At 48.8% G+C, this 22,265-nt stretch overlaps 1 protein-coding gene across 6 annotated transcripts in view; it reads right to left on the reverse strand.

Annotated features, from left to right (window-relative positions):
* Positions 1-22,265, reverse strand: part of ERMARD (ER membrane associated RNA degradation) — a 1,617,289-nt gene that overhangs the window by 329,676 nt on the left and 1,265,348 nt on the right. The gene's annotated exons all lie outside the window — the stretch shown is intronic.

The following is a 22,265-nucleotide window of genomic DNA, read 5'->3' on the forward strand; positions in this document are numbered from 1 at the left end:
AGAGATGGGCTGAAGAAAATGAAGCAGAAGGCATAGGGAAAAGGACTGGGGATTTATATAGGCAAATGAGGGAGAAAGATGGTTACAAAACCAAAGGGAGTATCGAAGGATCTCCACCAAAGGAAACAGGAGAAAGATTGGATGACAATGATGGATGAGCATAGAATGTTGTCCTTAAATAGACTAGATCTTGATGACGAAAAAAGGGACAACAGCCATACAAGATGGGGTATAATGATTTCAGACGATTAAAGGGAAGAAAATGAAAGAGTGCAAATAGAAGGCGCATGCAGTTTTTCGATAGATCCAAGCATAGAAAGAGGGATAAAGTGGTCAGATTTAGAAGAGCCGAAAGAAAAAACACCAGAACCAACACCTTATTCTGAACTACCACAAGAATGGTCGCGCAGTGCAGGGCATATATACCCACCTTAGATTAAGGTCATTGCAAGGAGGGAGACGAATGGGCGAAACTAGCCCCACCTGGAATACAAGAAGTGTAGGTGGGTACGATTGTGGACCAGGATTTACACAATTCCCATTATTACAGAAAGGAGGAAGACAACCACAATATACACCATGGCCACAAATGGACAAAGATAATTTGAAATGTAAATTACCTAGTTTTACTGCAGGTGCAGGAAAATGGATTAATAAATTAGAAAGAATGTCAGCAGGAATGATGTTAGCAGTGGGTGACATGAAAGGCCTGCTAGCAGCTATCCTAGGTGAGAGAACTGTTGACATTTGGCATACGAGCAAGATATGCGAGTGTGACAGCCCAAAACACGACACATGATGGAGAGCCGTTTAATAATTGCAGCGCACACGTATGGAGGGCACTTAAAGTACGATATCCTTACACATCAGACATGGGTGCGATTAGGACAAGGAAAATGGGTGAGGATGAAGATCCTGTTGCTTTTATTAAGGAGATTCAAGAAGGTTGGTGTCTTGAGATGAGGGAACCATGGGATAAAACGGTAGAATTATTTTATCATAGTTTATGTCAGTGACTGCCCGAGCCAGTGCAACGGCATATGAAGAAACAGGTAGGGATGGACGCGAAGCCATGGGCAGAAATGCAATTGACTATTGTACATCATTGTCGACTATTACAAGAGAAGAATAAGAAATAAGAAAGCTGAGGGTAGAAAGCAGGAGGAATCAAAGTTAGTTCTGAAAAACCTGTTAAAATGTGCTATAGAAGGAGCACTGTTGACTAAAGGGGTGGCAACACAATAGGTGATGCTGGATATGCACTCACGCCATGGATGATGACACCTGTACGGAGGCCAAGGAACAGGAATGAAGAGGCGTACAATAGGGCACATGTCCGCACACGTGCAATAATTGAGAGGACATTCGGACTGCTGAAGGCCCGGTTCCGCTGTGTGAGCAGATCTGGCGGATCACTGCTGTACAGCCCAGTGAAGACGGGTAAAATCACGCTCGTATGTGCCATGCTGCACAATCTCTGCCTGCGCAGGAACATCCCAATGCCCCCAGACGCAGATGGGGATGGGATGGCACCACCTCCTCCTGGGGGTCCACTAGATGGACCAAGAGCACGGGATGAACTGATTCGCATTTACTTTTGAGACACAGCGCATTCACAGCAATGCATGGATATGGTGATGCCAATAAATGAATTGTTGTACTGCAAATGAAATGATAGATGTCCACTCATGTATGTTATTTTTAAATGATGATATATTGATGAATTAACAACAGGGAAGGAGGTGCAATGGTTAGGGAAGCTGTACACCCGTGCCCACCCACCATCCAAACGTACCCACCCCCAACCAGGTCCCAATGTTCAAACCCCCCAAACGACCTCCCCCACCACCCAAACGTACCCACCCCAACCAGGCCCCAATGTTCAAACCCCCCAAACGACCTCCCCCTCCACCCAAATGTACCCATGCCTCACACCCTTCTTGCTTGTGCATCCTTGCCCGAGAGCCCCGTTAGCCGACTCAAGCGCCTCCTTGGACTGGCAGTGGTGGAGCTGGATGGGGTGGTGGTATTGGATGGCACAGAATCAGGAATAGATGGCATATGTGCAATATTTGCCTGTTGGGCAATCAACATGGACTCTATCAGCCTGGAGGTGTTGTCATTGCCCTCCCGCACATGGCGTGCCGGGGTGAATATAGTGCTGGCAAAGCGTCCAATGGACCTTGAGAGGCGACGTACTGACGTGCTGTAGAACTCCCTCTGCAGCCTAGATTCCTCGAGCTGCCTCTCCACCAGCTGGGTGAGGGTAGCCTGCTGCTCCTCCATCCGCTGCATGCAGGAATTTAGCTCTGCCATTGATGGGGTGGGTGACCTCATGGGACTTCGGAGTGATGTGGGGCTGAACTCCAGCTGATGGAAGGATTCAAAGTCATCCAATGTGTGCATCTCCCCCTGTGGCCCAGTATCAGACTGCACTGCCGGGGCACGGTTGTCACTACATGCCGCCTCCTCTGCAGTGCAGCTGCTTTCTGTGGTGGGTTGGGTGGGCATGATGGGTACCCGTGGCACCTGTGTTGCGTCAGGCAGCGTGTAGATGGTGGGGATGTCGGTGATGGTGCCCGGCACATGTGTTGCAGTTGCTACTGGGGGCAGGGATGCCAAACTGCTGGCAGCATCCTCCTGTGCAGGGGCGCTGGCTTGGACACGTGCCGGTACTGATTGCCTGGGCTGTTGTGCAGTATCACTGTCACTTGATACGGCTGTGGGGACACAGAGGACATGCAATTAGTTATGTGGTTGTGCCTGATGGGTGCATCACATGTATCATACAGGTTGATCATTTAATAGTGGCAGTTACATGCATCTGCTTGTTGGGGGTGTGCATTGTAGTGATATTGGTTGCCATATGGATCATGATGGGTCCTTTGGCCCAGTCATGCACTGCCTGGGGGGGGGGGGTTGTTAATGGGTTCTTTGGCCCAGTCATGCACTGCCGGGGGGGGGTTGTTAATGGGTTCTTTGGCCCAGTCTTGCACTACCTTGGGGGGGATGTTAATGGGTCCTTTGGCCCAGTCGTGCACTGCCTCGGGGGGAGGGGGGTTGTTAATGGGTCCTAGGACCCCCCTGTTAATTTGCATTTTTAAGTAACTTTGGGTCTCACCCTAAGTTACAAGGGGAATCCAGACATGGACCCCTTGCTTGCTATTCTTAGAGGGGCACAGATCCACCCTACTGATGAAGTCCAACCAGACTGAAACACATGTCTGGGGTTTCTGTTGGTACTCTTGTTCAGAGGAGAATTGCCTAACATTTCGGTGCTGGACTGCCCCAGGGCAGGATAAAAACTGATATGTTTGGGATATTTCTTCTCTGTGAAAGATAGTGAGTTAAAGACTCTGGGTAAGTCTCTCGTAACCAGGACTAATGTCTGGCAGAGGGACTCCCAGGACCCCCTTGTTAATTTGCATTTTTAAGTAACTTTGGGTCTCACCCTAAATTACTAGGGGAATCCAGACGTGGACCCCTTGCTCGCTATTCTTAGAGAGGCACAGATCCACCCTACTGATGAGGTCCAACCAGACCGAAACACGTGTCTGGGGTTTCTATTGGTACTCTTGTTCAGAGGAGAATTGCCTAGCATTTCGGTGCTGGACTGCCCCAGGGCAGGACAAAAACTTATATGTTTGGGATATTTCTTCTCTGTGAAAGATAGTGAGTTAAAGACTCTGGGTAAGTCTCTCGTAACCAGGACTAATGTCTGGCAGAGGGACTCCCAGGACCCCCTTGTTAATTTTCCTTTGGCCCAGTCATGCACTGCCGGGGGGGGGGGGTTGTTAATGGGTCCTTTGGCCCAGTCATGCCATCAACATATACTGGCATTCATGTTTGACCACTTACCAGCATCTGCAGGTGGGCTCACTCCTGCCTCAGCCTCCCCGATCCCATGGATGCCCTCAAGGTGGAGGACACTGCTGCAACGCTCCTCCCATGCTTGCAGCCTCAGTGGGGAAGGGGGTCCTCCACCTGTCCCACTGCTGCGTTGGCGGTGTGTGGAGATCAGGTTCCGAACCCTCAGCCTGAGTGCGTCCCACCGCTTGTGGCGGTCCTTTACACTCCTCACAGTCACGCCCACAGCAGTGCACTTGCGTGCTGCTTCCGCCCACACTTCCTTCCTCCGCTGCTGTGTGGCACATCGTTGATCCGCACTGAACAGCATCTCTGCATGCTCCACTATGTGCTCCACCAGAACGGTTAGCTCCGCCTCACTAAAGCGCTGTTTGCACTGCCTCTGGGCTGGAATCCTGGCAGACATGCTGGTGGTCCCTTTTGGCTTCTCACAGTGTGGATTCTGCTTGTGCTGACTCTAGATGGCAATGGATTGTGCTTTATATGATGGCCGCCTCTCTGTTTCCTGCTTTGGCGATCATGGTATTTCCGGATCCGTGTCGACGGTGGCGGACACGGGTTTTGCGCTACTTGTGGCAGCGCTATGTCCATTTCCGTGGCCTTTTCCGTGAAGGCGGTAACGTTTCCGCGTCCGTGTGGTGCGAGCGACCGACAGCACATAATCGGACGGTCTTTCCGCAACCTTGCAGACGCAGAAACTTTGTTACCGCCGTCACGGAATCACCGCGGTCCAGACCTGAAAGGTTGTAATGAGGCCCAAAATGTGTGATGTTTCCTCTCCACCTCCACAGATGGCACAACATTTCTAGCCGATCCCTTCGATGAGCAGGCAGACCCGTTTCTTAGCCCGGGTGGAGCGGGCGACCGCCTGGAGCGCAGAGCTAAATAGCTTAGGAGGTGGGTGCAGTAAGGGGCTCACCCAGAAAGCTGCTTTTGAGCTTGCTGGACAGTTGATTAAGCAGCCTGCAGTGCCGGTGAGCTCTGCTCTGAGATGTGCGGCTGCTGCTTTCTGCCGACTTGTAGATGACTGCATGCGTTCGGAATATGCGAACAGAGGAATGCATATTCCAAACATAGCGTGTGAAGTGCTCTGGAGTCACCCGTGCCCCTCATTCTTTGTGCTGATAGCCTTTCAAGTGGGGCAATTGATAAGTGATGGCTCACTTAACAAGTCATTGTTTTTACACAGTATCTGTTAAACATTTTAGTTTTAAGAACTGAACATGGGGCATTTTTATTCACCAGGCCAGCTCAAGTATCAGTTAGCTGACCAAACCCATGCATTCTTCAAAGAGAATTAGCGTGCCACACAGAAAGGTTTTAAAATATTTTCTTTATTTGTATGTCTCTTTATTTGACACACCAAAACGTTTTTTTATACACATTACTTTTTAGTTACATATGGTGCATCCCTGGGAAGGTTAAATCTAATTTTCTTGCTTAAGTATTCTAGTGGCTGTTTTGGGATATGGACTAAATGCATCTGCTCAGCATGAAAGGTCTTTTAATTGTCTAAACAAGCCAGACACTGCCTAGGGTGCACACCAGATGGCAACTCAATGTCACCTGGCACCTTGATTAGGAAAGTAGAGTTCATTGTGTATCACCGTGCAGACAGTAGTCCATGGCAAATCAATGCAGTGTTATGTTTGCAGCAATGATTTGTGTGCTGCACAAGTCACCACCCTGTTGGTTAATGGCGTCTATGTGGTGCTTCATTATATAACAGAACATATACCTGTTTTTGTCTGATGTGCCCAAAGTCCATACAAGAGCACACTGGGATGTTTTGTGTATGTGGCTCTGACAAGCATGGATACTGTGCCCACACTTAAACACATAAAGCAATCAAAGAAGTTACCTCAAATTGTAAATCCACTACGCCAAACACCCTTTCTACACTGTCGCATCATGATTTTCACTAGCCACAGGCCAGCACTAATAAGAGATGCTAATGCCAGCTCTGTTAGATAAAGCATGGGCCTGCTCTTTTTTTGCCAAAAGAACCCCTGAGGCCTAGTAATGAGGAGGTAGTGGCTGAGGAACTGTGGAATCTTTACCATGCATTAGAAGTCATTTGTTTAAAACACTTCATCAGCTATTACTGGTCGGGCTAAAGGTTGAAAGAGGTACACTCATTTCTATGTCACCTTTCTGTGCACTGTTTATTGGGTCTCTCTTGTGCAGTATCCTGCCCCATCTGTAGATATAATTCCCTAAAGATGTTTCTGTATTGGGGTTGGGCATGCCCACACTGAGACCCAGGCCTTACTCCTCTAAGATTCTTCAGAAACAAGAAGCAAAAGAGCCCTTGTACCTCATTTGAGTGGCTGATGTTGAAGCCATTGTATACTTGCATCCAAAAACGTAAGCTGTCCAAATGAGCATGTATGGTTCATGGTTACAAACATTTTAATGTTAGGGCGAGTATTGTGAATCATGATGTGAGCACCAAGCCAAGCATCAGTTATGAATTTAAAGATTCACACATACAATCCTTTTGTCACAGACTTGTTTATCAAATGTATTGATCTCTGATCACTGTTATAGTCTTGAAATGCTCTGTGATTTAATGCAAAGCATACAGGAATCCTCATTGGTGCTATTTGATCCCTTTCCCACAGAGAGGTATTTTGAAAGAGTACAACAAGAATGTACTAGACTGTCCATCTTGGAATGGTAACCTTCTATCACCTTCTATCAGAAAATAATTCATATGGTTAATCTAGTATTGCCCCTTATGAAATACAAGTGAGGTGGTACGAACAGAACACCTGTAACACAGGGCCAGGTCAGCGGGCCCTCAGAAGCTGTTCAACCACAGTGTGCCAGTACGAACAGTTTGAAACTGCATTCAGGCAAGGCCTTCTCTAAGAGCAGGTGACAGAAAAAACATTTACTTGGGCAGCAACAGCTGTATTTTCACATCAGAATTCCTCTGTAAAGTACTTGAATTACAAGTTAACGAAACCAGCTATAGATTTATTCATATTGAGGAAGGGTTTTGTCACACGAAAGAGGTGTAGTTTGGGAGTGACATGTGTCAGTCGGCGGGGTGGAGGGGCGCATTCTGATGTTTCGCCCTGGGCACCAAGTTGGCTAGAAACTGCCCTGTGAGCAGGCAAACTTAGCAATGTTCAGGGCCCCCATTCTAAGCATTATAAAAAGTGAACGAGCACAGGAGGAGAAATATAATCCAAAAATTCTTCATAACCAAAATAATGGCCTTTACATGCCAGGTATTTTGGTCCCAGCGATAAATTATCACATGCGGATAGTAACTTACAAGGGTGATAGTTGCTGACTGCCTGTTTAATTCTGCCCTTTGTTTTCTTAATTGATTTGATGGGGATGTTCCCAGAGATGACTAAATCCTAATTCCAACAGGCTTCTTTTTACATGCCCCAACCAGGACAGACGGCAACTACCTTCTAGAGAAATTACGTGTTGGAGGATATCTTGGTATTTTGCCCAACCCGGTGTTCCCCATACCCAGATCCGATGCATCAGGGGACTTGAGCTCACCACATCTACAATCATATTGAGGCCTACCTTCCATGTGTAATGGTACGTTTGGGTACTTACTGGAAGAATAAGCAATTTCTTTAAAAAACGATTTCCTGTGATTGCCAGAGGCTGTACATTGCTAAACGCCCAAACGTCTGCCCCATTTAATGCCGCTGCTCTTGCCTGGATTTTATAGACCTCGATTGCAGGAGATAGTGCACCTCCTCAATACCTTCAGACCAGCTTCCTCAACGCCCCACTGTTTTTGTCCAGAATGATGTTAGCCTTTTCAATATGACAGAACCATTGAAAGTTTTCATGGAATCTCAGGCCTAGGTAGTCATAATAAGACACTTGTCTAGTTTATTGTTGCCAACCACAATATTCAACTGACAAGTTCTAGAAAACCTTGGCCGAAATACCATGCCCTTAGTTTTACTTATTTTAATTTCAAGCCCATAGGTTACACAGTTTTCTGGAAAATAATTCACTGCTTTTCTCAATCCCATTGGAGTAGTAGACAAGAGAAATGCTTCTTCTGCGAAGAAGAGTGCTGGAATTGTATCACAGCCGAGCTTTGGAGTATCCAAATTTGCTTCCAACAGAGCATTTATGACCACATTAATGTATATACAGAATAACATTGGTGCCAGGACGAACCCTTGTCTAATGCCCTTCTCTACACAGAAAGACGGTGTCAGCTCCCTGCCTACTCCCCATCGTACTGCTGCACAATCCTTGCTGTAAAGAAGTTGGATTAAGACAAGCAGATGCGATGTAACTTGCCTCTCTAACAATGTAGGCCAAAGTTTGGCACGGGGAACCCCATCGAATGCGGGCATAAGTTCTATAAAGATTGCATAGATTTTAACTTTAAATAGCACAGTCCATTTCCGAATAATCAGATTGAACCTGAATGCTTGGTCCACAGTACTTATCCCACCCTGGAAACCTGCTTGAAGATGGTTGATACTGCCAGACATACAAGCCCACTCGTTCAGGTGTTTCACTAAAATGTTTGTAAACATTTTACCAGTTGAATACAAGGATGTTGGGTGGTAATTTGCCGCAGTATTTCTCACGCCCTTTTTGTAAACTGGTATCATCTCAGCATTACACCAGGACTCTGGAATTGTATTAAGACTTAATAAGGCATTAGTGAAGTGACAAAGGGTAGGGGCCCAGACTGATTTCAATTGTAAAGATATCTACAGTAATTTTGTCTAAGCCTGGTGCCTTCCCACCCTTTTGCACCTTAAGCACATCTACAACTTCTTCCTGTGTTATTCTAAATGCTTGTGATTCCTCCATGGACTGTGGGCCTTGCAAATGGTACTTGCTTATTGCAGGTGAAAAACAAACTTGAGTTTCCTTATAGAGCGTCCCAAAATGATCTAACCATGCCTCCCTCCCAATACACCCTTGGACAACAGATGCGCTGTCCACTTCTATATTAGCTACATTTTTCCAAAAAGTAGCTGAGTGTCTTCTTCTAACTGCTTCCAGAAGAATATCCCAGTTTCTTTAATAGAAGAAAATCTTTTTCATAATCATTATGTTCTTATAGTTTGCCCTCAGGGTTCTAAAAACACCTTTGTCGGAGATCTTACTGTCTTGCATTTTGCTTCCCTAGATTCCACATCATACCAGGCACTCAACTGTACTATATTTTGCTTCCCAACCTTCCTGGGTTTTGTGACTAGGGGTCAAATAGCTTGAGTAAGCAAATCAAATTGGGTATAATCTAGGCCGAGCACCCTACTCCACACACAGTTTCAAGTAGACCCAGGATGGAGTGATAAATACCAGGAACAAAGTCCTTCTCCTCCAATCGTGATCACTTTATCGACAATTGTGAATTACCTTCAAAATGAACCATTGAAGTTCTATCTATGGGAGAAATATCCCTGTTGTGTGCCCCTATGTTTCTGATCACCAGAACAAGGGGCTTGTGGTCACTTTTCACCCTATCATCTGGAAATCTACCCACAAATCCCAATCCTGAGCAGGATTCAAGATATAATCAATCCTGCTGGATCCATTGTTACCATCAAATCTGACCCTCACTGGTTGTTCCCTGGTCAAGCGCCCGTTGCATGCCCTTAGTTTTGTAAGGAAGGCATGGTATCAAAGCAAGACAGACACACGTGATCACAATTCAATGGGTGAGATAGACGCCTAATCTAAACTCCTGGGCTTCTCCGACACAAGCTTACAGTTCCTTTTCTCTTTATCAGGGCCTTCGGTGCCCAAGTCTCTTCTCATGCTGTCTCTTGCTTCAAAGTGCCTGATATCCCAAAACCAACAAAAACAAACAGCTCCTTCTGCTAACCTTTACGTCGGGTGATTACTCTTCACCCTAACATCCCCCTCAGTCGGGCTCAGATCCTTCTTTCATTGTTGGCCTCTCAAAGCACTTGCTAATTTAAACAGAGGCTTCCGAAGAGTGATCACGTCTCGCTGGGTCACTCTGTCATTCTATGGTAAGTGCATGTTCCACGATATCAAATTTCACACAATGTTCCCCTCAATTGGGTGCAAACATCAGTTTCACAATTCCCACAGTCGGGTTCACACTGTACACAGTTCACAATTTCTAAATCTCATCAGAAAGCGGGGGTTTCCTTCCCCTAGCTTTCTTTTGGCACCCCTCCATCAGGTTCACATTTGAGACTGTTCAAATTGAAACAAAAACTCATTCTAGACCCCTTAGGTCCTTCCCTTTACCTAAGTCTGGGTCTCAGCCCCTAGTCAGGCTTTCTCTAAAGCCCCCAGTCAGGCCTTGCACAGTTCATAAATCACAATGTTCTAGGATGTGTCAGGGTACATCCCAACTCGCAGGCATCCCTCTATCGGGTTCACGTCTGCCTCCACAACGTGTCAAAGACTTTCGCCTGTACAAGGGGTTTGGTTTGACCCTCGTATGACCACCTTCACATGCCGGCCTCCCCTAAGGCCTCTTGCTACTTGTTCTTTCTCCTGTTTTAGGAGAGGGGGCACCAGCCAGAGACTTTCAAATGAGTACCCACGTGACACCGGACCACTCTATCACTGGTGCCAGTTTCACTCACAAAGTTTCCAAGGATCTCCCTCTCCCGGGCTTTGACTCCTCTTAAGGTTCACAAAGGGCCTCCCTCTTCCAGGCTCGGACCCTGCTCCCAAAAGTTCTCTCCAAAAGTCCACAAGGGTCTCCCTCCATTAGATATGGACCCTCTCACAAAGTTCACAAGGGTCTACCTCTGCCGGGCTCTGGACTCCTCTCACAAAGTTCGTAAAGAAGACTTCCCTCCGCCAGGCTCTAGTCTCCTCTCACACCTCACAGTTTTCAAAAAGGGTTTTGGGACTTTCAGTCCAAGAATGCACTAACAGGATTTTTCTCCAACTTCTCAGCTCCCCAAAACAGTATTTGGCATTGCGAGCTGCAGGAGCTTAAAGGGGATATTGTGCTGGGGTCAAGGTCTCTTCCGTTGACCCTCAGAGACCTGGGTTCGCCGGACTGGCACAGGGGAGGAGTCCTGCTGTGGGTACTACCAGGCAACCCCAGCTGCCCATGGTCTTGCAGTCTGGAGGTACAGCTCCCTCTCCACAGTGCAGTCTCTCTTGGACTCACAGGGCTAGTGTCAGTTTGGTTTTCTCCTCCTCCAGGTCTCCCAGGGTCTCTGCAGCCCTTCTGGTCTTCCTCTGGCTTCATGCACCTTCCAGCATCTCCAACTCGCTCAAAGTATGCTTTCCTGCCCCGCCTTTTATACTTCCTGGGAGTAGTGATTGGATCCAGGTGTGAGTGGTTGGAAGGGAATGCCTGACCCTGCCTGTCCTTGTTAGCGGGACAACATGGCGGTCGTCCATAGGAGTTAATGGCCCAGGTATTCCTATGGGTAATCGGCTGGATATTTAAAAAAGGTTTGTCAATAAAAGAACAGGGATTATGGGGTTTATAGTGTTCGACTGAAAATGAGGGAAGGTTATTGTCAGAAAGGGGGGAACAGATGGGTCATTGTTGATAAATGTGTTTTCCCCTGCCTTTTGTTAAAGGGAAGTACTGGGGTAGGATGGGACTGTGGTGGCAATATCCCATAAAGACCGAGGGGTTGTCGGATAGGGTATATCGCCGAAAAGGGGATACCGTGCCTTACCCGAGGGCGTTCCTTCCGTGGTCCCCTTATCTAGGTGATCCTCCCTCGCTTGTCCGCCCCCAGGTTCGGGATCCAAGCGTGATGGCCCTCCCCTGGCCACCTGAACAAAGGATCCCTGGGGTCCATCAGTGAGAACACCCTCAGGTTTCTCACAGTTCCAAATCATACAATAAACAGGTGCCCTCTACAGCCTGTGGAAGGGCTCACGGTGGAAGGATCTTGTGGGAACCAACACTCGGCCAGACCCTTCATAAGTTCCGGAATATTGCAATCAGTCCTGCTATTGGGTCAGTAATATACATTAAATAGTAGTATGCCCTTAACCAGTCTTGATTATTACGTGTTTCAAGTCTGGGGAACCTGTTTCCCAATTCAATTCTGAACTCACCCAAACCAATAGTCACCAACTGGGTCTGCCGTTAGGAGCCTTTAAAGCAGGGATGTGAAAGGCCAAGTAGCCTTGTAAGCTCACATCCTCCAAGGCCCAAGTTTCTTGGAAGCAATTAAGTTGATGGTTATAAATACATTTTAGCCAGTTACTGTCTACCAGTAGTTTTCCAATCACTGCAATACTCCAGGAAATAATGTTGCTATGATATGCCTACACACACCCAATCTTCCTCACCTGGAAGTCGGTACACTTCATCCAGATCTTCACTGTTATCTATCTCAATAACTGTGTTATCTTCAGAAATGTTTTGGAGAAGGGCCTCCTGACAAACTGAAGCACTCAGTACCAAGGGAGATGAACAAGTTACTCTCTTACCTGGTAACGTTCTTTCGATGGGATGGTCCGACGACGTATTCCATATCTGTGACAGTAATCACCACAGCTGTGCTGCTTCGGAAAATCTGTCGGCGTCTGCGTCGATGACATCCGACGTCACCGGATGTTAGAAGTAGGACGCACGACGCCCGTAGCCTCAGTTGTAGTTTTTTTCCCAGAACGTGTGGCACCAGTCTTCTGCCAGTCTGACCACACAAAGCCTTGCGTAAACATAAGCTGCAATTGCATAAGCAATTCTGTAGCGGAGAAGGCAGGGAGGCAGCGATATGGAATACATCGTCGGACCATCCCATCGAAAGAACGTTACCAGGTAAGAGAGTAACTTGTTCTTCGAGGGGATTGGGTCCTCCGACATATTCCATATCTATGACAGACTCCCAAAGCATTACCAATGCAAGGAGGTGGGAAAAGAATTTAGAATACAGAAATTTAGAATGCCCAATCAAATTGCGGAGCAAAGGACCGCCTTGCCAAACGGCAGATCCTGCCCACGGATGGAATCGAGGGAGTAGTGATGTACAAAAGTATGGACCGAAGCCCAGGTGGCTGCATCACAGATGTTACGAATAGGAACACCCCTCTGTAGGACAGTAGAGGCAGCCATACCCCTGGTAGAATGGGCCCGCAAGCCAACCGGTGGGTCCTTACCCGCCAAGCGGTAACATTCAGAAATTGCCAAAAAATCCAGCGAGACAAAGTCTGCTTAGTCACAGCTTTTCCCAAATGCTTTCCGGCGTAACCAATGAAGAGTTGATCGTCCACTCTGACCCGTGACATGCGTGAAATATAAAAGCTTAAAGTTCTCCTAGGATCGAGCCTGTGGAGCCTCTCCTCTTCCTAACCAGGATGTGGAGGAGGATAAAATGCCGGAAGAATAACCTTCTGGCCTAAATGAAATTCTGACACCACCTACGGAAGAAAGGAAGGACGAACTCTAAGGACAACCCTGTCCTTATGAAATACAGTGAAGGGTGGCTTAACGGAAAGTGCCTGTAACTCACTCAATCTGCGAGCTGAAGTGACCACAACCAAAAATACAGTTTTAAGAGTTAACAGTCTCAAAGGGCACGAATGCAAAGGCTCAAACGGAGCACCCATCAGAAACTTGAGGACAAGGTTCAAATCCCCACCGGGCACCTGGAAAGGTGACGGAGGGAACACATTCGAGACCCCTTTCACAAACTGAGAAATTAAAGGGATTTTAAAATAAGAACACTCTTCAGATTAGCGCTTAAATATGGACAGCGCGCTTAAATATGGACAGCGCCGCCAGGTAACCTTTAACGGTAACCACTTGCAAGCCCCTGTGGGCTAAAGAAAGCAAAAAAGACAGTACCACAGGAATGTCACATGAAAACGGATCCACATTCTTAACCTTGCACCAGTCGCAGAACTTTCTCCAACGGCAACGGTACAGGGACTTTGTTGCGGGCCTTCTGGCCGAAAACAATAGCTCCATCACGTCTTCAGGGAGGTCCCAATCCTTATACCTCAACCTTTCAGAAACCAAGCGTGAAGGTTGAGGGATCTGACCTCTGGATGGAGAACCTGACCCCCCTCCTGTGAGAGCAGATTGTCTCGGTAGGGAAGATGACGTGGAAGGCAGATGGACAAGTCGAGAAGGTCTGGGTACCACGTCCTCCGGGCCCATGCCGGAGCAATGAGGATCATCCGGGAAACAAACCTTCATAACCTCCGCAGCACTTGCGGGATGACGGGGACTGGAGGAAACGGTGTACAGCAGTGGGAATGACCACTCCACCACAAACGTGTCTCCTAAGGCTCCTCTTTGAGGAAATTCCCGCGAGCAGAACCTTTCGCACTTCCGGTTGACACTGGAGGCGAATAGATCCACTTGAGGGGTCCCCCAAAGGGCGAAGATCTCCAGGAGAATCTCCTGAGCCAACTCCCACTCGTGAGAGATCGCGCTCTGACTGCTCAGAGCGTCGCCGTCTCGTTTTCGTATCCAGCCAGATGAACTGCCGAGATCGAAACTTCCTGCTTCATTGCCCAGAACCAGAGCTGCATCGCCTCCCTGCACAGAGCAAGTCACCCTGCCCCCCCCCCTTTTTGTTGAGGTAGTGCATGGCCACTGTGTTGTCCGTCAGGATCAGGACATTCTTTCCTCGCACAGTCGGCAGAAAAGCCTTCAGGGCAAGCCTGACGGCCCTCAGCTCCAACAGATTGATATGGAGTCTGGACTCCGACGGAGACCAACGACCGCTGACTGTCAACTCATTGGCATGAGCTCCCCATCCCGTGAGGGATGCGTCCGTCACGATCGTTACCTTCGGCCAGGGTAGCCAAAATGGAGCCCCCTTCATCAGATTGCCTTTGACGGCCCACCACAGAAGGTCCTGGGTGACCGAGGACAGCACCTGAACAGGGTCCGACATCCTGCCGGAGGACTGAGACCACTGGAGCTTGAGTGCCCTTTGCAAAGATCTCATCCGCAACCTGGCCTCTGGCACCAGAAGAATGCAGGATGCCATGAAGTCGAGCAATCTCAAGAACTCGAATGCTGGGAGACTCTGGGCATGCTGAAACTTGTGCACCATCTGCTGAATGTGATGAACCCTCACCTGGGGAGGAAAACACTGCCCCAGAGACGTGTTGAGCACTGCTCCGATGTACTGGAGCCTTTGAGTTGGCGTCAAGTGGGACTTCTTTAAGTTGAGGGAGAAGTCCAGCTTGTGGAGGGAGTGGCAGGTGACGGACAGATGATCCAGGACTTGCTCGGGAGAGCGCGCCCTGATCAACCAATCGTCCAGGTAGGGGTAGACGTGAATCCCCCCCTTTCCTGAGATACGCTGCCACCACTACCATGAGCTTGGTGAAGATCCTCGGGGCAGAGGTCAATCTGAACGGCAAGACCCGAAACTGAAAGTGCGAGTCGCGAACCGCGAATCTCAGGTACTTCTTGTGCTTTGGATGTATCGGCACATGAAAATAAGCGTCCTTGAGGTCGAGAGACACCAACCAGTCCTGAAGTTGAAGGGCCTGGAGGACTTGAGAAAGAGTAACCATCTTGAACTTGTCCTTCCTGAGGAGTTTGTTCAAACCGCGCAAGTCCATGATGGGTCTCAATCCCCGTCTTTCTTGGAAATAAGAAAATAGGGGGAATACCATCCCTTGTTCCTCTCCGCTACAGGCACCAGTTCCATGGCGCCTTTCTCCAGCAGGGCTTGAACCTCCTGCACAAGGAGCGGATCCGGACTCTGCAACAAGAGATTCCCTGGTGGATTGTCGCGAGGCCTCTGCCGAAAGGGAAGACAGTAGCCGTGGGCTATGATCTCCAGAACCCACACATCTGAAGTAATGGCACGCCATTCGACAAGATGTTGCACCAGCCTTCCCCCCAACCGGTGAACCATGGGACATGGCCGCGGCTGCGGCGTTGCCTGAGGGCAAAGAGGCAACTGCCTGAGCGGCCTTGGCACCTCGAGTACCCTGCTTTCCAACTCTGGCACTCCTACGGTGGCCCCTTTGACTGGCAGCTCCTCTCGCTTTACCAAAGGATGAGTAATAACGAAAGGAACCTCCCCTTCATTGCTGTTCCCTAGGACGAAAAGGCAGAGGTTGGCGAACTGCAGCGCCCAATGACTTTGCTGCAGCTTTGGATGTGTGCAACCTCTCAAGGCTCTCGTCAGCCTTGCTGCCAAAAAGATGTTCACCGTCAAAGGGCATGTTGAGGAGCCGGGCTTGCACATCAGGAACAAACCCCGACTTCCGCAACCACGCAAACCTGTGTATTACGGTGCTCGCCGCCATGGACCGGCTGACGCAATCTGCCATGTCCAAACCCGACTGAACGGCCTCACACATGGCGTCCTTGCCATCCTGGACCATAGCAAGAAAACCATCACATTCGTCCCCTTCGGGAATATGTTCAGCCGCTAATGAAACACAGTTCCACAGAGTGTGCGTGAAACGTGACAAGGCACATACGGAGTTGGCCGCCTGAAGGGCCATACCCCCTGAAGAAAACACTTTCTTCTGCCAACCATCAAAACGCTTGTCGTCCCTATCAGGAGGGATTGTAGGATACGACGCCTGCACCACCAAACTCTCCGGAGTGGGGTGCTTGGTCAAGGAGCAGGGGTCGCTACTGGCTGGGCGGTATTTTCGCGGCAAAGACTTGCCCACTGCCGGGAGACTCTCCGGAGCAGTCCAAGCCGCCGCCACCCTCCGCTGTAGAGCCATATGGAACGGCAGTACCGGGTCAGTTGGTGGACCTTGGTTGAGGATATCTGTGAGGTCATCCTGAAGAAAATCCCCTGGAGGAGCAGGCCACCCCAAGTACTCGGTGACCCTAGACAAAAGGCGCCTGTACGAGCAGTCGGCATGGGTGCCAGGCTCAGGCCTACAAAACTGGCGTCGTGCAGGGACTGACGCAGGTCCTCAATCTGGCTATGGCCCACGAGAATCTCATCTGGCACCGTATCAGGAACCATGCCATCATCAGAGCCCTCATCCACCTCCGAAATGTACTCAAGATGGCAGAAAGAGGGCACAGAATGGGGAACAAAGCCATTCTTGACCTTGGCCAGAGCCTTTCTAGGGGGTTCCACCGTGCCCCGGGGTAGCCCCGTCGAAACAGCCTCGAAAAGGTGTCGAGTGAATCGGCGTTGACGCCGAACGTGGTGCCGACAGCATCGACGGCGTCGACACAGGCCTCGAGGGCAGAGCCCCGAGCGTGTCCCTCGACATCCTGGGCGCCGATGGCGTCGACGACTTCTTTGGAGGCAGAGCCTCGAGAGAGTCCCTCGACGACCTCGGCACCACAGGCGTCGACGTCTTCCTCAAAGACATCACAGGCTCACACGGTCTCGAGCGCGTCGAGGACCGGGACCTGGAACGGGCGTGACTAGAACGATTCCCCTTGACCGAGCGGGACTCCTCCCGCGAATCGTGCCAACCACCCGAGCCGGAAGGTGTACGAGCGGTGTCTCTAGTCCGATCACGACTGACCCCACTCGGAGGCGCGGACAGACCAGTGCCCTGCGATTCAAGAATCGCTAGCATTTTCTAACCAAAGGAAGCCCATTGCTCCGGCGTCGCATGCTTGGTGGGATAAGCGACCCACCGACGGGCAGAGTCCTCGGATGAGGACAGGGAAGGCGACCGATGACGGCGCTTCTGGGAGCACCTCGAAGAGGCAGAGGAGTGGCGGGACCCACTCTGGGACCGAGACCCACTGGACTTCCGACGACGATGCAGAGAGTCGCCCCTCGAATCATCCGTCGAAAGCCCTGCAGACCTCGACTTCCAGGGCTTGGACACCTTACCGACCGACAGTTTCTTCTTGTGCTCCCGCAAGGCTTTGGACGTAAGCGACTGGCAGTCGACACAATCATCCGTGTCATGGGCCTCCCCGAGGCACCAGAGGCAGGCGTTGTGCGAGTCCATCACCGACATCTTGGACCCGCAGTCCCCGCACTTCTTGAAGCCCGGACGCGGGGTGGAAGAAGAGGTAGACATCACGAAGGACTTTAACTTCACAAACGAACAGGTTCGATGAACCGAAAGAACAGAAACTCCAAAGAGTCGAGGCACGCCGAGATCTACGAAGCAAACACATTCACGGAAAAAACGGAACTGAGGCTACGGGCGTCGTGCGTCTGACTTATAACATCCAGTGACATCGGCCGTCGGAGGAGGTCCTCGAGGGCGGCGTATCAACGTCATCGACGCAGAACGCAGAAAGATTTTCCGAAGCAGCATAGCTGTGGTGATTACTGTCATAGATATGGAATACGTCAGAGGACCCAATCCCCTCGAAAGCACTATTCTGGAGTCCGTCGGGGGATAGGATCTGTACTCAACTGCCAAGAGTCCTTGGACCTACAGCTGGTCCTTTAGGAATATTCGAATATAATCGTCAGCACCATCCAGCATAGGTTTCCTAATGCAATACACTATAACGCTTCTTATCACTGACAAGCAGCCCTTCACATGAAGGATCCAGTGTATACATTTGTTCACTAAAGAATCCGGGTGCGTGTAACTCTCTTTACCCAGTCTAGGAATATTATGAATTACAACTATCTTGTCCCTTCCCAGGGTATCCCCCCTCGAGGACCTTGAATAAGGTGTCTCCTTTCTGGGTGTTCATACCCAGGCCAGGTTTTCACTAGGGGGCCCGACCTTTCCTGGGTGGATTACTTTCAATATGCTTCTTAATAGTGGTTGTTATTGCCTCTGACCCGCAGGCAGTTTAATGGGTCCCTGGGGCCCAATCGTGGGTGTCTGTACATCTGGGCCTGACCAAAAGTACCTTTGGCAGCTACAATTCTTAATTGCATTGCTGCTGGGCCCTCCTTAGTGCCTGCAATTTGGCAGCTGTCCCGCTGGAGCTTTAGATGTTCCAGTTCTAGGTCATATTCTCTTCTCCCTGGGCACAACACACTATTAGCTCTCAATTCTTCTATGATTTTTGTGAGGTTATCTACAGCAGCAGTTATGTTATTAAGCTCGGCAACAATCATACCTACTTCCCTACCTGTAGCCTTTTCTCTATCCTGCTATCCCCACATGCCCCATTTCTCTCTGTAGCCTCCGGTCTATATGTACTCGCACAAGCATCAGCAGTTTCACTTAGAGAAGCAAATCTATTACTGGTTGGGACAGACAGGGAGATTACAATTAACTCTTTGCCCCGGTTTGAGGTATCAATTGGGACCATGGCTTCCCTACTGTAATTGGTTAAGGGGGAAACAGACAGTGGGGTAGCTGTTGGATGCACTATATTCCACTCTTTCCCTTCTTTATATAAACCCTCATAGGGAGGTATATTTAACCCCACAGTATGAACCTCATTTCAACTGTTAGCTGCATCCTTACCACCAACTCTAAAACTCACCGGGAAGCCATAACTCCTACTCCCCTATTAACCCCTCAGCGTGTCGGTCTCATAAGCCTCCACTTCGTCAACCAGTTTCTCCTTTTTGTCCCCGAGTCCTACAGGTTTTTCCCTCTTGGATCCCCTCGTCATCCTTATCCCCGGTACTTCCATTAGCCCCTCCCCCCGCCTCCCCTTTGGGGAGTGCTTCAAACTCCTTACACACTTTCTTAGGGAGATTTGTAACTGCACAATTATAATGTGCACACTTCTTAACTGAGCTTTTCCCACCGACAATATCAAAAACCAAGTCCTTAAACTCAGTTATGAGGACATTAACGCCTTGTATGGGTTCGAAGATTTTGAAAACCGTTTTTGCCACATTACTCTGGGAGGTACTAGGGTTGGCTTTCCTTTTAACCATCCTAGCCAGCAGGATTAATTTCCGCATATAGACTTTAGGAGACAACAAATTCAGAGAAAATGAAGACGAAATAAATACAAAAATACTCCCTGTTGACTACTGACCCTTGAGCGCAAAACAAAAAGCAATACTGGTTCACAATAACTCACATGAATCAATAATGAGAATGGTGGTACTTACAGCCGTTTCCACTGGGCAACCAGAGGAAATGGAACTTCCGGACCTCCTCCCAACTCCACTACAAAGTTTCTTCCTTTTCCTTCTTTCTTGTTTGCTTCTTTCGCACACCTAGTCTCGAAAGAATAGCTCAGGGGCAATACAATCGCCTTGGAAGCAAGATGACGCAGTGCACCACAGGTTCGATCCCTGCGTTCTTCGCTTAGAAACCTCTGGCGATTAACTGCCAAGAAGGGCTTCAAATTTGAGCCAACCAGCCCAAAGTGCCAAGCTGGTTTAATATCAATGCACTTCAAGCCTCGAGCAACAGGAGACAGTCCTGCAGTTCCAACCAGCCACAGGTGTGCACTTCTGCTTGGAATGCGGATATAAAACACCAATGTCTCAGGGGAGATGACAACAACCATCAACTCCACACCCTGCTTGCTCTGACAGCTTGTGACGGCCGCCGGGATTATCCTCGCTGGGCCTATCAAGAACCCCATAGAGTGAGTTCCCCGTTCCCAAACGAATAAAGGCATTTACTTGCGCTATTTACTGGTCCAATAAAAAGTCAGGTGGATGGAGACTGTTAGGCAGAAACCTGTGCAGTTATGATATGATATGATATGGCATTTGTAACGCGCCTATACACAAGTGTGGGACCACTGCAAAAGATTTAAGACTTCAGGTTGTTTGGCAGTAAACCCACTTGGTAGCAGTCTGTACCACACAGATTCCCTTGGTAGCTGTGGCTGAGCAGTCAGACTTCCCTCAAGAAGAGTTAGGCAGTATACAGAGTATTCACAATAGGTCAAAAGAACATAGTAGAACAAGTAAACACTGACCAGAGCTTGGTGTAAAAGAGATATGACAATGCATTACTTACCGTAAAAGCATTTCTGATGGTTGTATCTGCTTAGATTCACATGCTGTGCATAGGTCCGACATCCAGTGGTCACTGCGGAGTATTGCATTTTGTTTTTCGTAGTCGAAAAGGGGACGTCGACAAGGCGTGTCTGTAACACTATCCCTATAGTGACGTGCGTTGTACCCACAATCCCTCACGCGTCGAGGTCCCTCTGTTTGTATTTTTCTGCCCTGAGGGAGCCTTTTAGCCGTGAGTGAGTACAGAAAAGAGAGAAATATATATAAAAGGATGTCTATGTTCCTTCCATCCGAGCGGGGAGGAAGGGTGGGCGCATGTGAATCTAAGCAGATACAACCATCAGAAATGCTTTTACGGTAAGTAATGCATTGTCTTCTGATGTTTGTTAATCTGCTTAGAATCACATGCTGTGCATAGACTAGCGAGCAGTACCCGGAGTTGGCGGTGGGTTATGAGAAGGAACAGTAGAGAAAAGATGTCTTAATACTGCCTGCCCAACCTGGGAATCAGATCTAGAGTGTGCATCTAGACAGTAGTGTTTTGTAAATGTGTGCACAGAACTCCAGGTTGCCGCTTTGCAGATGGACTCAAGGGGAACATTTGCAATGAATGCTATGGAAGCCCCCGTGCCTCGAGTGGAATGTGCTCTTGGCTTGAAGGGTAGTTCTCTCTTAGCAAGAGTGTAACAGAGAGTGATGCATTGAACAATCCATCTAGATATAGTGGATTTTGAGACCGCATCTCCTTCTCTTCCTGCTGCCACCGAGACAAAGAACTGATTAGTCTTTCTCAGTGGTCTGGTTCTTTCCATGTAGAACATGACAGCTCTGCGTACGTCTAGTGTATGCAGACTTTTTTCTCCCGAGCTGGAAGGGTTTTGAAAGAACGTTGGTAGTTCTATAGTTTGGTTTACATGAAATTTCGAGATGAATTTAGGTGCAAACCTTGGGTGTGTGCGTAGAACCACCTTATCTTTGTGAACTGTTACGAAGGGGTCTAGTACAGAAAGAGCCTGTAGTTCACTTACTCTCCTAATGGAGGTGATAGCTATTAGGAAAGCAGTCTTAAGGGTGATATCTTTAAGAGTTGCCTTGTGCATGGGTTCGAAGGGAGGGCCCATGAGTCTGGAAAGTACCACATTTAAGTCCCATCCGGGAGCTGGGTTAGCTATCGGAGGGTGTATCCTCTTTACCCCCTCCATGAAGGCTTTGATAACTGGTATCTTCCACCACGACACTTTAAGTTGGGAAGTGGTGTATGCAGAAAGTGCCGCTAGGTGGACTTTAATGGAATTGAACACTAAACCTGAATCCAGTAAATGGGTCAAGTATAGAATAATGTCAGTAGGAGAGCAGTCAACTGGGTTGATGCTAGTACCTCTACACCAGATAACGAATCTTTTCTATTTGCTAGAATAGCAGTGTTGAGTATTAGGTTTTCTGGCTTCCCTGAGGATGTCCATACATCTCTGTGGGAGTTGTAAATGTCCAAATTCTATGATCTCAGGAGCCAGGCTGCTAAGTTCATGGTCTGAGGGCATGGATGCAGTGTTCTGCCCTTGTCTTGTGACAGCATGTTGTACGGGCAGGGAAGTTTCACTGGGGGAGATAGGGACATCTCCATCAAGTGAGCGAACCATGGCTGCCGGGCCCACATTGGGG

This window comes from Ambystoma mexicanum, chromosome 4q (genome assembly GCF_040938575.1).
Source record: "Ambystoma mexicanum isolate Mex_15411 chromosome 4q, UKY_AmexF1_1, whole genome shotgun sequence".
In the NCBI taxonomy this organism is placed as follows: Eukaryota; Metazoa; Chordata; class Amphibia; order Caudata; family Ambystomatidae; genus Ambystoma; species Ambystoma mexicanum.